The following is a 12,011-nucleotide window of genomic DNA, read 5'->3' as shown; positions in this document are numbered from 1 at the left end:
GTCCCCTACACAAAGCCAGGAGAGGAAAAAGTACTTGCACAGGGCTTGCTGTGTGAATTAATTGTTCTTTAGTTTTTCAGAGGTTCAATATCTTTAAACACTAATGAAGCTCCGGTGGGGTAGGTTTCAGGCACCAAACAACATTTGGGAGGCCCATAGCCCTTTCATAGCCCTTTTCCTATATCCCTGAAGGGCAGCCAAGACCTGAGAGGAACAGAACAGAGGAAGCTGTTAACTTAGTGTGACTGGTTTGCTTTGTGTCTGGTGTTTCTGCAGCCATTCCTGATGGCCTAGGAACCACCTGTCTTCCCACAATGCCTCTGTTGTCCCAACCTTGCCCCTAACTCAGCTCCATATTGCTGCTTCTCCAAAAGGCACTGAGACCTCACACCATGGGTCTCAGCCCTGTCCAAAAGAGGAGAGGAGCTCCAACAATTAGGGCCTGAGGAGACTATTGGGCATTCACTCCTTCATAGCTGCTGTCACAGCAAGTCACCGGACATGACTGGGGGTGTTGGGGAGTGTGTGTGTGTGTGTGTGTGTGTGTGTGTGTGTGTAGGATACGAATATTTGTGGAAACAAGAAATGATATGGTAAAAACTGGTGGATAAACATGGGACACAACTCGACAGCCAACCCTGAAACCCAAGCAGCAGAGATGGGAATTAACAAAGCAGGACTTAAGGGATCCCTGGGTGGCTCAGCGGTTTGGCGCCTGCCTTTGGCCCAGGGCGTAATCCTGGAGTCCCGGGATCCAGTCCCACATCAAGTCCCGCATCAGGCTCCCTACATGGAGCCTGCTTCTCCCTCTGACTGTGTCTCTGTCTCTGAGCCTGCTTCTCCCTCTGACTGTGTCTCTGTCTCTCTCTCTCTCTCTTTTTCATGAATAAATAAAATCTTAAAAAACAAAAACAAAGCAGGACCTGGCAATAAGGAGCCCTCACTTCTGTTCTTCGTCCTCGGCACAATCCCACCTTATCTAAGGATTTTCAAATCTGAGAATTTTATTTTCTAAGCTCCTCCTCCCCAGGCCCAGTGCCACCTACCCCTACCCACCAGATGCTGACTGATCACCCAGACACAACCCTACACATCATCTCTTGAAAGGAACACCTCTGCTGTTGATGTGAACTCAGGTTGGCATCACCCACTTCGGCCCCTCCTAGCTTTGATGTGCCACATGATCTTCTCTGCCTCCCACTTTGTACAGGCCTTTGAATTCCACAGCCTCAGAGCAAGAGTTAATTTCCTCTGCCAGCCTCAGACTCACAGGATATTCCCCCTTATGCCTTCCCATTAACATCCCTGTTCTCCCTTTCTGGGGGAACCATGATCTTTCTGGCTGACCTTGAGCAAGCTCTTCCCTCTCTGCGGGCTCAGCATTTTTAGAAGTGATTGCCTGCGTTCTCAGTCAGTCATGTTCTCCTAGCTGTGCACATCCTTAAGCCCTCTGATTCTTCTCTGGCTGTGGAAGGCTCAGAATCAGCCAAAAAACAAAACAAAACAAAACGCAAAGCCCTCAAATATGCCTCCCCTTACTGTCCACCATGACTGGGAATGAGTGAACTTGTACACTTTAAAAGGGGCCCCATTACCCTTTGAACACTCTAAGCACACAAAGGCCAATTACATGGTGGAAGGGGACAGAGAGGTCAGTAGTAGGGAAGGGTGTTCGTCAGGAATTTTCCATCTTTGTTTCTAAACTATGACTGAACCCGAGTTCTGAGCTCTCCCCCTTTGCTTACATCCCTACCCTCACCCCTAACTGCATCATGTCACAATTCTTGAACCTGAGGGGATGGCTCAGGTAGGTGAAGAGAATGGATAGTTCCTCGGAAGGGGGCATGGGATCAGCAGGATCTCCCAGCTCTTATGGTGAATAGGATGACCATTGGAGTGCGCAAGCAAGCAAACGAGCAAGAGATGAACCATGTTCTTTTTGGTCTCACCTACCCTCATTCTCTCTGTTGCTATATCCCAATGAATTCTGGGCAGCCTTAGGAAGGTGGAAGTATTTGTCCTCAGCTCTGCCAAACATTATACAGCCTGCTGTGTTATAGGGGTTTCACACATACTTGCTTTATCCTACAGTCATCCAAAAGAAGTGGGGTGGTGTGTGAGCTCCATTCTGGGGTCACATCCCCACGAAGGGATCCAGAACCAGGATATGGTCCCTGGTCAATCCAAGACAAGGGGCCTTCTGTTACAGCAGTGTGGCCTAAGCACCACTGTCCCCGCCTAGGAGCCATGAAATCCTGACCTACTCTGTGTCAGCTCATTGTCTTGAGGATGGGCATTCTGTACTTGCAGTCCTACACCCAGCAGAGCTACATTTAAGGGTGTTGGGGTTCCCGGGTGACAAGGTCACCTAGAGACCGTTGCCACCACTCACTGGCCAATCTCATCCCATGCCACACCCCACTGGGAAATTATTTCTACTAATGAAATGATGGTGGTAATCCAAGGGGAAAAAGAAGTACATCTGCTCTACCTTTCACCCATTGCTCCCTATGATCCCCTGAGGCAATTCTGCAGACCTCTGGGGAGCTCCCTAGCACGGTGTGAAAATCACTGGTCTCATGCAAAAGATGGAGTCTAATGGTGAGCCTTTCAGGCACAGAATAATGAGTGAGCGAATGTCATAGGGGTCCATATCAAATCACATTCATCTTCCATTTTCTTACTGTACGTGGAAAGCTGCATATCACTGGGACTTCCAGCGTGGGGCCCTCAGCTTCCCGGGGTAGGCAACTCAATCTTTTAGCCTTCTCAAGGGAGAGAACACTCCCGAGGACCAGTCCCACTCTTGAGAGACCATCCTCCCTGCACCAGTTATCCTTCCTTCACTCTAACCAGTTATAAGGAGGGACTCGGTTTTTCTGTGACTCCAGTGTAAGGAAATGTACTGAGATCTCACTAGTGGGCAGCAAGGTGGGCTTTGCTTGTATCCATGACCCTGTCAGCCAATTTTGTTCATCACTGGCCACCTTCAGAGGCAGGAGGTAGGCTTAGAAATCATAACCTTTATGTTCTCTACTTGCCATGAGAACTAAATGGCATAAAACTTGTAGAGGAGTGCCAGGAAAAACCTGGTTCCCAGTAACAGTGACTTGCCACATTTCCCTACAGGACAGAAACCATGATTTGGGGGGGGGGGTGGTATTTGTAACTCTGTCAGGCATATTCTCAGCAGTGGGCATTCAGTAATGAATAGTGGTAACAGTAACCATTTATCTCATATGGACTGGAAACAGCTCTCGTGTGTGTGTGTGTGTGTGTGTGTGTGTGTGTGTGTGTGTGTTTCTGCAGTTGACTGAATGAGTAATCCATTGCACTTGTATCACGCTCCGTGCTTCTTAATACCTCCCAGTGCTGTTGGATTTGCCTCATTAATCTCCACAGCTTTATTGAGGGGTTGAGGACTGATGTTGTTACCCTTTGGGGAGGGGGGGATGAGTACAGTGATCCATAGGAATAATACCTTCTGCCTCACGGAAGGGCTGTGAGGATTAAGTGGGATGGTCCTTTCACAGAGCAGCAGGTGTTGAACTGGGCCCAGAGCCAACACTCAGCAGTTTCCTTGAGGTCAAGCCCTTTAGGGTAGGCTTTGGATCTGATTTGTTCTTTAGACCTGGGCCAGCAGCTATTTGCATGAAAATCATGAAGACACTAGCAATAGCTGAGAGCTTGCAGTGAGGAGGGCTATGGGTTGCCAAAATGACTGCTGGGGGGAATATCGCATCTTCTTTTTCAGAACTGTTATTTTGATTTTAGAGGAATGGTCAAGACAGAGTCAGCTACTTAGCCAAGGTCACAGTCAGTGATGGGTCTGGGGCTGGCCTGCAGATATCCTGACCCTCATTACAGTGTTCTTCTGTCCAGCAGGCCCCATATCATGTCCCATTCTTCTGCAATACCTTGTTGTGGGGGTTTAAAGTAGGCTCATTCTTTGGTGGGTAAAAGGGGGATAGTTTTGCGGTGTACTTTATTACCTCTATGCCTGGGAGGAGGCAAGTGTGAAGAGGCCTTAGTGTTAGCTGACAGCCTACCATGGGCCCAACTCATTGCTCAGTTTCTGATTCTTGCACACACAAAGGATAGGATCTCAGATCAGCATCTGGGGGCAAGTCATTGTACCTTCTCAAAGTCTTGTTTTCCCAATTTGAAAATCGGGGCAAGTATTACCAACTTTGCATGGTTATGGTGAGGACTAAATAAACCAGCCCGTATGTATGCCCCAGATGAAAAGCAGCCATGTGAGAAGACACAAGAAATAAAATGCAAAGATGAGCGAGAGGCTGAGGGCAAACATGTTCTTCAATTAGGACAGACTAAGAATCATATTTATGACATGCAGAGAGAATTCTGATGAAACAACTCAAGAAACACACACCCACAAACAAACAACGATAGGAAAGTTAGCAACAAATTGAACAGTCCGTGTACAACATTACAAATGGCCAATGCAAAAAGAATAGGAGCTCAACAACACAAACAATAATGGAGATAAAATAGCAATGAGGTTACAATTTTCAAATTGCGAATTGACAAACATTAAAAAAAATTAATGATGCCAAATGGGTATCACACACTGATGTTGTGTGAATTGGGGCAGATTCTTTAGAGTCGATTTAGCACAGAATAACCAGCTGTGATATATTTACCTTACTGCGCATCTCCCAAGTCTCCTTTTTTCTGCTGCCATAGACCAAAACTAGAAGCAGGCTGGGACAACTGATGCTTCCTAGCACAGGGCCCAGGGAGCTCAGATGTCATGGCCTTAAGACCCATTGCAGTGTTCTAGAAAATCTGTTTTAAGCCCCGGACAGTCCCCCTGGGCATCCTCAAGGTCAGGACCTCGGGAGGGGTTCCCAGAGCTGAGCCTGAGCCTTGATGGAACAGCTTGACTCTCAAGAATTACAGACAAAGGTCTTGGGGGTCTCTGAGACACAAGTTTCTAGATTAGTGCTTCCTTCAAATGTCCTACCTCGGCTTTCACTAACACATGGAAGAGTAGCCTGGAGTTTGACTATGCATCCCCAGCAAAGCTGGGGCTCTGCTCATTGCGAATTCAGGGGCAGTTTCAGGAACTTGGCAGAGCCTTCCTATCTACAAAATGAGTTTCTGGATAGGAGGAGGAGGCTGGTGAGGAGAAAGTATAACCAACAGTGACCTGGGTTTGAATTTCATTAGAGCTCAAAATAATGCACAAATCAGACTTCCCTTAAGTCTTTAGGCTTATATGTATTCATAAGTAGAGTAAAGTAAAAGTTGGGAGCCGTCACTTTTGATTAGTCACTTAACCATCTATGTTAAAGTAGAGTGGGGAAGCTGGAAGCCTGATTGAAGTGGGTTTAAGGGAGAGTGAGGGAGAGGAAAAGGAAACGATGATATTGGTCAATGAAACATTTCAGTAGCTGAAGGAGTGTCAGAGAACACAGTGTACTCATCTGCAGGATGGAATGGTGGAAATCTGGGCCAGGGAGGCAGATTGGAGTTTCAAGGAGGGGACAGGCCCTTAACCTCTCTATACCCAGAAGCATAAAGAGCTCTGCTGGCCTCCGACAATAACTCCTTTCACACACGACATGCACATCACGTTCACAGAAAACATGAACTTCCCTGGCAGTCTGCTGTTGCTGCTGCTGCTGCTGCTGCTGCTGCTTCTGAGTCCCGACCTGGTGAGTCTGGTTTCCCTCTAGCATCACAGATCATCAGGTCCAGGAGGGCTAGGATCTGGGTCTCTAGAGTTCAGTGTCGTATCCCCAGTGCCGAAAACTGTGCTTTGTATGCACGTAGTAGGCAGGCCCTCGACAAACACTTGAAGAAAGAAGAATGAGTGTCAGTACTGGCCAGAATGATCCTTCTCTATTTTCCAGAACAGAACTGACTCAGCTGAAGACACTGTGCCCTTCATGTACTTTGTCAGCATCACGGAGAACTCATTCAAAGGTACAGGCTGGCCTAGGGAGCCTGCTGGTCCCCAAGGGTCTTGAAAGAACTGGCTCCAGAGAGCCTTGGCATACTTCACCAAGCCCTTTGGGTGAGAGCTCAGAGCCAGCCACTGCCTCTCTCACTGCTCACAGCCAAGCCAGCACAACTCTCCTTCCTGCTCAACCCCTCTAGCCCCCAGGCCAGGCCTGACTTCCTCGAGGGCTCCCAAGGGCCCAATTGTCACTCTGCTTTGCCCTTATAGGGGAGAATACCAGAAACTCAGAAACTGAGGCCACAGGACCCGCGCACACCCATGAACAGTAATCCAGCCTGACCCCCTGCTGCCACATGCCCCAATTTTCCCAGTTTCTCGGTCACTAGCTTAAAATAAATGTGCCACACTCGATTCCTTTGGCTTCATGATATTTATTGTCCTTTTCCACACCAGCATCTGCCTCCCGTGGTTTATGGTTTACCTCTTTTGGTGAGGGCACTGGGGGAGGGTGAGGGTGGGGAGAGGGGGTTACCACATCACTTAGCCAGATAAATCAGTACTCCTGTGCCTTGGAACAGTACTGCTTGTTTCTCAGCCACTGTTGGGATAGGACTGTGTTGATAGGGAGTAATCGTTCTACTGGTTTCAGACATTTCAGAAAAGATGGCTGTTGGGCCATGACTGAGTGGCAGCCATGGGGGTGGGGACGAGAGTCATGAGTAAAGGGACAGGGAGGTCAGGTCAGAAGGAGTGGAGATGTCACCAAACTCAAGGCTTTTAGAGGTATGAGAGCCACTAAGTTCTAATCAGACCACAATGACTCTCACTCCACCCTTGGAAAGAGTTCCTTACAGCACGTGGCCTCATTCATCCATTACCTCAGGTCATTTATCTCATATTTTGACACCATGTCTCTTTGTAAGCTGCTCTTAGTATGTATTGCAATAAAATGGCAGTAGGGGAAGAGCTGAGTCTGGTGAGTGCTTCCAGGAATTGGGAAAAGCCTGGGATTTTCTGGGAACTGCTCTGCTCCTGCCTAAGGCTCTGCTCAGGGAGTCCAGCCCCCTGTAGTCCATGCCCCCACGGCCTAATGGAACCACTTGGTTCCTTGGAAACTCCTGAGCTCACCAGGCCCTTCAACTTCCTGCATTTGGTTCTGAGTCATACTGAGGAAATGTGGGGTACAGGGGCTCTGAGAGTCCATCCTCCTCTTGTATTTTCCACTTTTAGAGTATTGTCTACTATACTATTTCAAACTTGCAGAAAAACAGAGGGCAATTCAGTAGCCACCACCCCTATCTGATAAGACTTTGCCATAAGTGCTTCAGATCCCTCTCTACCTTTGAATTAAATATCATGGACACGTGTATATCATCCCCAACCCATGCTCACTCATGTCCTCCCTAAAGTACATCCCCCTTCCCGGTGTCTGAATAATCCCAGTCTTCATGCAGCTTCATAGCAGTTCCCCCTCCTGCATGGGTGACTCCCACACCCCCTTAGAAATGGTTCCCCGATGCCTCCTCATAAACATGGGGGATTATACAACGCTGAACCCCAGCCCAGAGGGCAAAAGCAAGAACACCACCACAGATTTTACAGATAACCCCAAACCCAACCCTCTCCCACCCCTTAAACTTTTTTTCTCTTCTGAGGAGGGCGCCATCTCAGTGTGGGAGCTGAGCTCTTCATCTGTTTTAGTAGGAGAGGCTGGGGACACCATCCTGGGTCCCAGCCCTGCTCAAGTGTTCCATCCCATACAGGTAGCTGGTCTTTTGCCAGCTGTTGTCCACACCCCATGGGCTCCATGACCATCTTAATGGTGGAGATGGAGAAGAAGGCAGGATCAGGCAGATCCGAGTCCTGATGAGACCCATCCAATGGGCCCACTGGAAGCTGGCTGAGATAACCAGATCACACAGCACTGTTCAAGGTGACCCACCAACCATTAATTCCATCAAGGTGCCTGATACCAGCAGGGGCTCACTCTACTGAAATGGGTACAGAGAGCAAGTATGGCAGGTTGCCTTCTAAAAGGGTTTCTACAGATCCCCACATCCTGGCACTCATGCCCCAGTAGAGTCCATTCTCCTTGAGGGTGGGCTGGACCTAGTAACTTGCTCCTAACCAATAGAATTCAGCAAAAGTGATGGCATGCCATGTCTGAATTTAGGCTAGATCAAGACTCTGACTTTCATCTTGCTGGAATTCATTCTCTCTCTCCCTGGCTCTTTCTGTGTTCTTGTCCTGATGGAGAGGGCCACATGGCAAGTAACTGATGGCAGTCTCTGACCAACATCCAGAGAGGAACTGAGGCCCTCAGACCAATAACCCATGAGGAACTGCATCCTGTCAATAGCCACATGGGTGAGCTTGGAAGTGGATCTTCCCCCAGTTGAGTCTTTAGATGAGACCACCATTCCTGGGCTGACAGAGACTTGATCACAGCCTTGTGAAGGATGGGAAGTAGAGGATCCAGTTAAGTCATACCCGTGGTGGTTCCTGATCCACAAACCCCTGAGGTAGTAACTGTGTATCCTTTTAAGATGCCATGTTTGGGGGTAATTTGTTATGCAGTGGTAAATAGTAATTAAAACAGCAGGAATCTTTGGAGGCTAGGGGCAAGAGACAGAGGCCTGACTCAGGCTGGGAAGCGCTTCCCAGGGGCCACAGTGGCACAGAATGTGCCCACATCTTAGTCTGACCTGCTGTCTAGTCCCAGCCTTGTCACTAATCGCCTGTGTCGCCTTGGGCACATCACTTGAAGTCTCTGGCTCAGTTTGCTCTTCTCTACTATTTGGCGGATAATTGACTTGCAGGATTGTTGGAAAATAACTGTCAATTTAAAACCCACATGACAGAATGTCTGATAGACACTAGGCCCTCAGTAAATGGCAACCATGAGTATTGACATAGTTGATCTGGGACCCTGCATCTGCCTCACAGGAGCTCTCCAGTGATCCACGAGATTTCCAGGACTCAAAAACAAGCAAACGTACAAACAAACAAACATACACACAGAAACACAACCAAACCCAGGCAAAAATATCTTCCTACCAATAGCACCAAGTAGCATTTGTTCTCTAGGAAAGGAGGCATATCAGAGTGGATACTTTGCTAAAAAATTCTGGTGTGAGGGGGCAGTCCCAGCTGAAAGCTATATCCCTTACACAAAGGCACAAATATTCACATTTCTCTCTCCCTCCCTCCATTGTTGCTCCCTTCTCTGTGTCCCTACCTTCCTCACTCCCTCCTTCTCTTCCTCCATCCCCACAATCCTGCCTCTTCCCACTTGCTTCACACCTACTAAATACCCAGCACTTTCTTATGTTTTCCTTGTTTATTTGAGATAAACTCATATCAGTAGTCTCATCATGTGCTGGTCTCCAGGTCCTCCAGGCCACAGAGGATGGTCCCTGGTTACAGGCTTCAGGGGAACAACTCAAACTTAGGTGGCCCTCTCCATGATTCCCTAGAGGTGGTACATTCAGAAAGACCAGTTTACACGACATAGAAAACTGCACAAGGACAGGAGCTCAGGACACAGTCAAGACCAGGAATGGAGACATCTTTCTGGATCACCCAGATCCAAAATGAGCCTATTCTGTAAGAGACCCTTTCCATCCAGGATTTTGTCTCCAGGACCTTCCTTGAGATTTTGCACCTAAACATTTGGACTCTGTTTCTCTCCTACAGCTCTCTCTCTCTCTCTCTCTCCAACATGTCATGTCTAAAATTTGCCTTTTGTCCCCAAAAAAGAACTTTCAGTTCTGCCCTGCCTCAGGGCCTTTGCACTCCTCTGAAACCGCCATTTCCCTATTCGGTCTTCCACTTGTCCTTCTGGTCTCTTGTGTTCCTATTCCTATTTTTTTAAAAAATCATTTCTTGTTATCAGATCTCCCCAGACCTTGGCCACCCGTTCACCCTCTGCTGTGCACACAAACATACCAGGTCCTTTCCCCTCATCACAGCATTTCATATGCTAAACCGTCACCTCTGGAGGGTTAACTTGCATGACTGTCTCACCCAGACTCTCATCTCTGGGGCAGGAACAACCAGTACCCGACACAGGGATTTTACATACAGCAGGAACCCAACAAATGTTTATTGAAAGATTGAGTCAGTGGGCCTGTTTTCTTTAAGCCTTTATTGTGCCTATACCCTCTGATCTGGGACAACTGTGAGCAGTATTCTTTTTATTTCTTCCACCATGAAGTACAGAGCCTCCTGCCCAGCAGAAGCTGGATGTTTCCAAAATCTGGACTGAGAGCAGTCTCCCTGGGAATGCCAAAGGCCTTTCTGCATTCCTGAAATGAACATTGTCTGGCCAAGTGTAGGTAGGGCAAAAGGTGTGAGAACACGGGGGATATAGAAATAGATGTCAGCCACTGCTGACAGATCCCAGGCTCAAGGGACAAGATTATTAGGCCTCCTCATGCCCTCTTTCATTTCAAGACAGTGCTTGGAGGGAGGATCCTTGGCTGTGATGGTGCCACTCTCCATCCAATTCAGTGGGTAAACAGGGGGGCATAATTTGGCATCAGCACTACAAACTCAAGTGGCAATGGTGGGGTTTAATGGAGCAAGACTTGGCAGTAAGACTTCACCTTTGTTTCTCAGCAACCCTCCACAACCATATTGACCACCCACCAGAGGGGCTGACTTACACACACACACACACACACACACACACACACACACACAGAAAGAGAGAGACAGAGACAGAGACAGAGAGACAGAGAGAGAGAATGAATCACACATTGTACCCTTACAGGAACATCACTGCTGACTAATTTGAATCCTGGCTGTCCTGACCCACCCCAGGCCCTCTTTGCCATCATGACCCATTTGGATCCATCTGCTTCCTTCTTTGCCCAGGCCCTTTGCTTCTGAAATTCCTCAGCTCCAGAGGAAGACATGTTTGATCTATCAATACAAATCACACTGTCCTCAATCACCATCTGACCACAAATACCCCTGTTCTCATTCTGTCAACCCAGGGGAGCTATCAACACCCCTGTTCAGGCTCAGACAAGTCCCTTTCTTCTTCCACTCAGGCCTCAGTTTTCCTGTGTATAATGTGAAATCTTGAACAGTTTGGCTCTCACAACCTCTGTTGGTGTGCCGTTTAGAGGATTGGTACATTTGCAGCTGCCTTCTGTGCCAGCCACAAAGACTTGATATAGAATCCCCTTGGGCACTGTTGCACTGGGGGGCTCTTTTTCATGTGGCTTCCCATTGGATCTTCTCCCTAAGATACTGACTGATACCTCAGGCCCCTCATCCTACCTAAAGCATCCAACTCCACAGGCTGGAGCTGTGGGGTCAATGGCATCTCCTAGCCCAGGTCTCTGGAGGTGAAGGCAGATGTCACTGCCTTAAGCCACACTGAAACTTTTCAGAAGTTCTGGGTAATGCCCTGGATATATTCTGGTGTGTCCTAGAGGGATAGAACTTGTAAGGGTCTCTCAAGATTCAGTCTGGTCCCTGAATGAACATCGAGATTTTTAATAACTGAGTTAAAGTGCCCTGGGTCGTGCCAGGCCATGATTTTCTAATCCTGCTCTGCCTCCCATGGCTGACCTCGACTTCCACTAATGCACAGAATGGAGAGCTGGATCTGGTTACCTGCAGCTGCACAAACTCACCTTATTGTGTCAGACTTCTTGGGGTACCGATCCTGGCTCACTTCTCGCTTAAGGATCTCCCACCATCGGGAAACCTTCACTGACCCTCAATTTATCACCTAACACTGCATATTCAGCCTGAGCTCTCTCAGAGCCCCCAAAGTCTCTTTCCATTCCTCTCTGTTATAATTGTCCCTTTTCTTGTCCCCTGTACTCCGGGACCTAAAGCAGTAGCTGAGTTTCATTCATCTCTGTATCCCCAAGGCCTGACCTGTGAAAGGATCCAAGGGAAGACCAGTCGTGTACCCTCACTGTTTATGTAAGGGACACTTTCACCAACACCTCCCCATATTCCAACAATCAAATTTGCAGAATTTTAAAATGTTGACAACATCAAATGTGAAGGATGAAGAAAAGTTCATGCCATCCTATGCTATGCCTATGAGTGTGAATTA

The 12,011-nt window shown here is 48.0% G+C and overlaps 1 long non-coding RNA gene across 1 annotated transcript; it reads left to right on the top strand.

Annotated features, from left to right (window-relative positions):
• Positions 1–5,374: 5,374 nt before the first annotated feature.
• On the top strand, positions 5,375–6,340 carry LOC144307954 (uncharacterized). The gene is made up of 3 exons (XR_013374602.1): positions 5,375–5,681; positions 5,880–5,952; positions 6,197–6,340. It is a non-coding gene; the product is annotated as an uncharacterized LOC144307954 (long non-coding RNA).
• Positions 6,341–12,011: the final 5,671 nt, after the last annotated feature.

The sequence above is a fragment of the Canis aureus genome, chromosome X (assembly GCF_053574225.1).
Source record: "Canis aureus isolate CA01 chromosome X, VMU_Caureus_v.1.0, whole genome shotgun sequence".
Lineage (NCBI taxonomy): Eukaryota > Metazoa > Chordata > Mammalia > Carnivora > Canidae > Canis > Canis aureus.
Note: the sequence above shows the minus strand (reverse complement) of the source record. Positions and strands in the feature narration are given on the sequence as shown.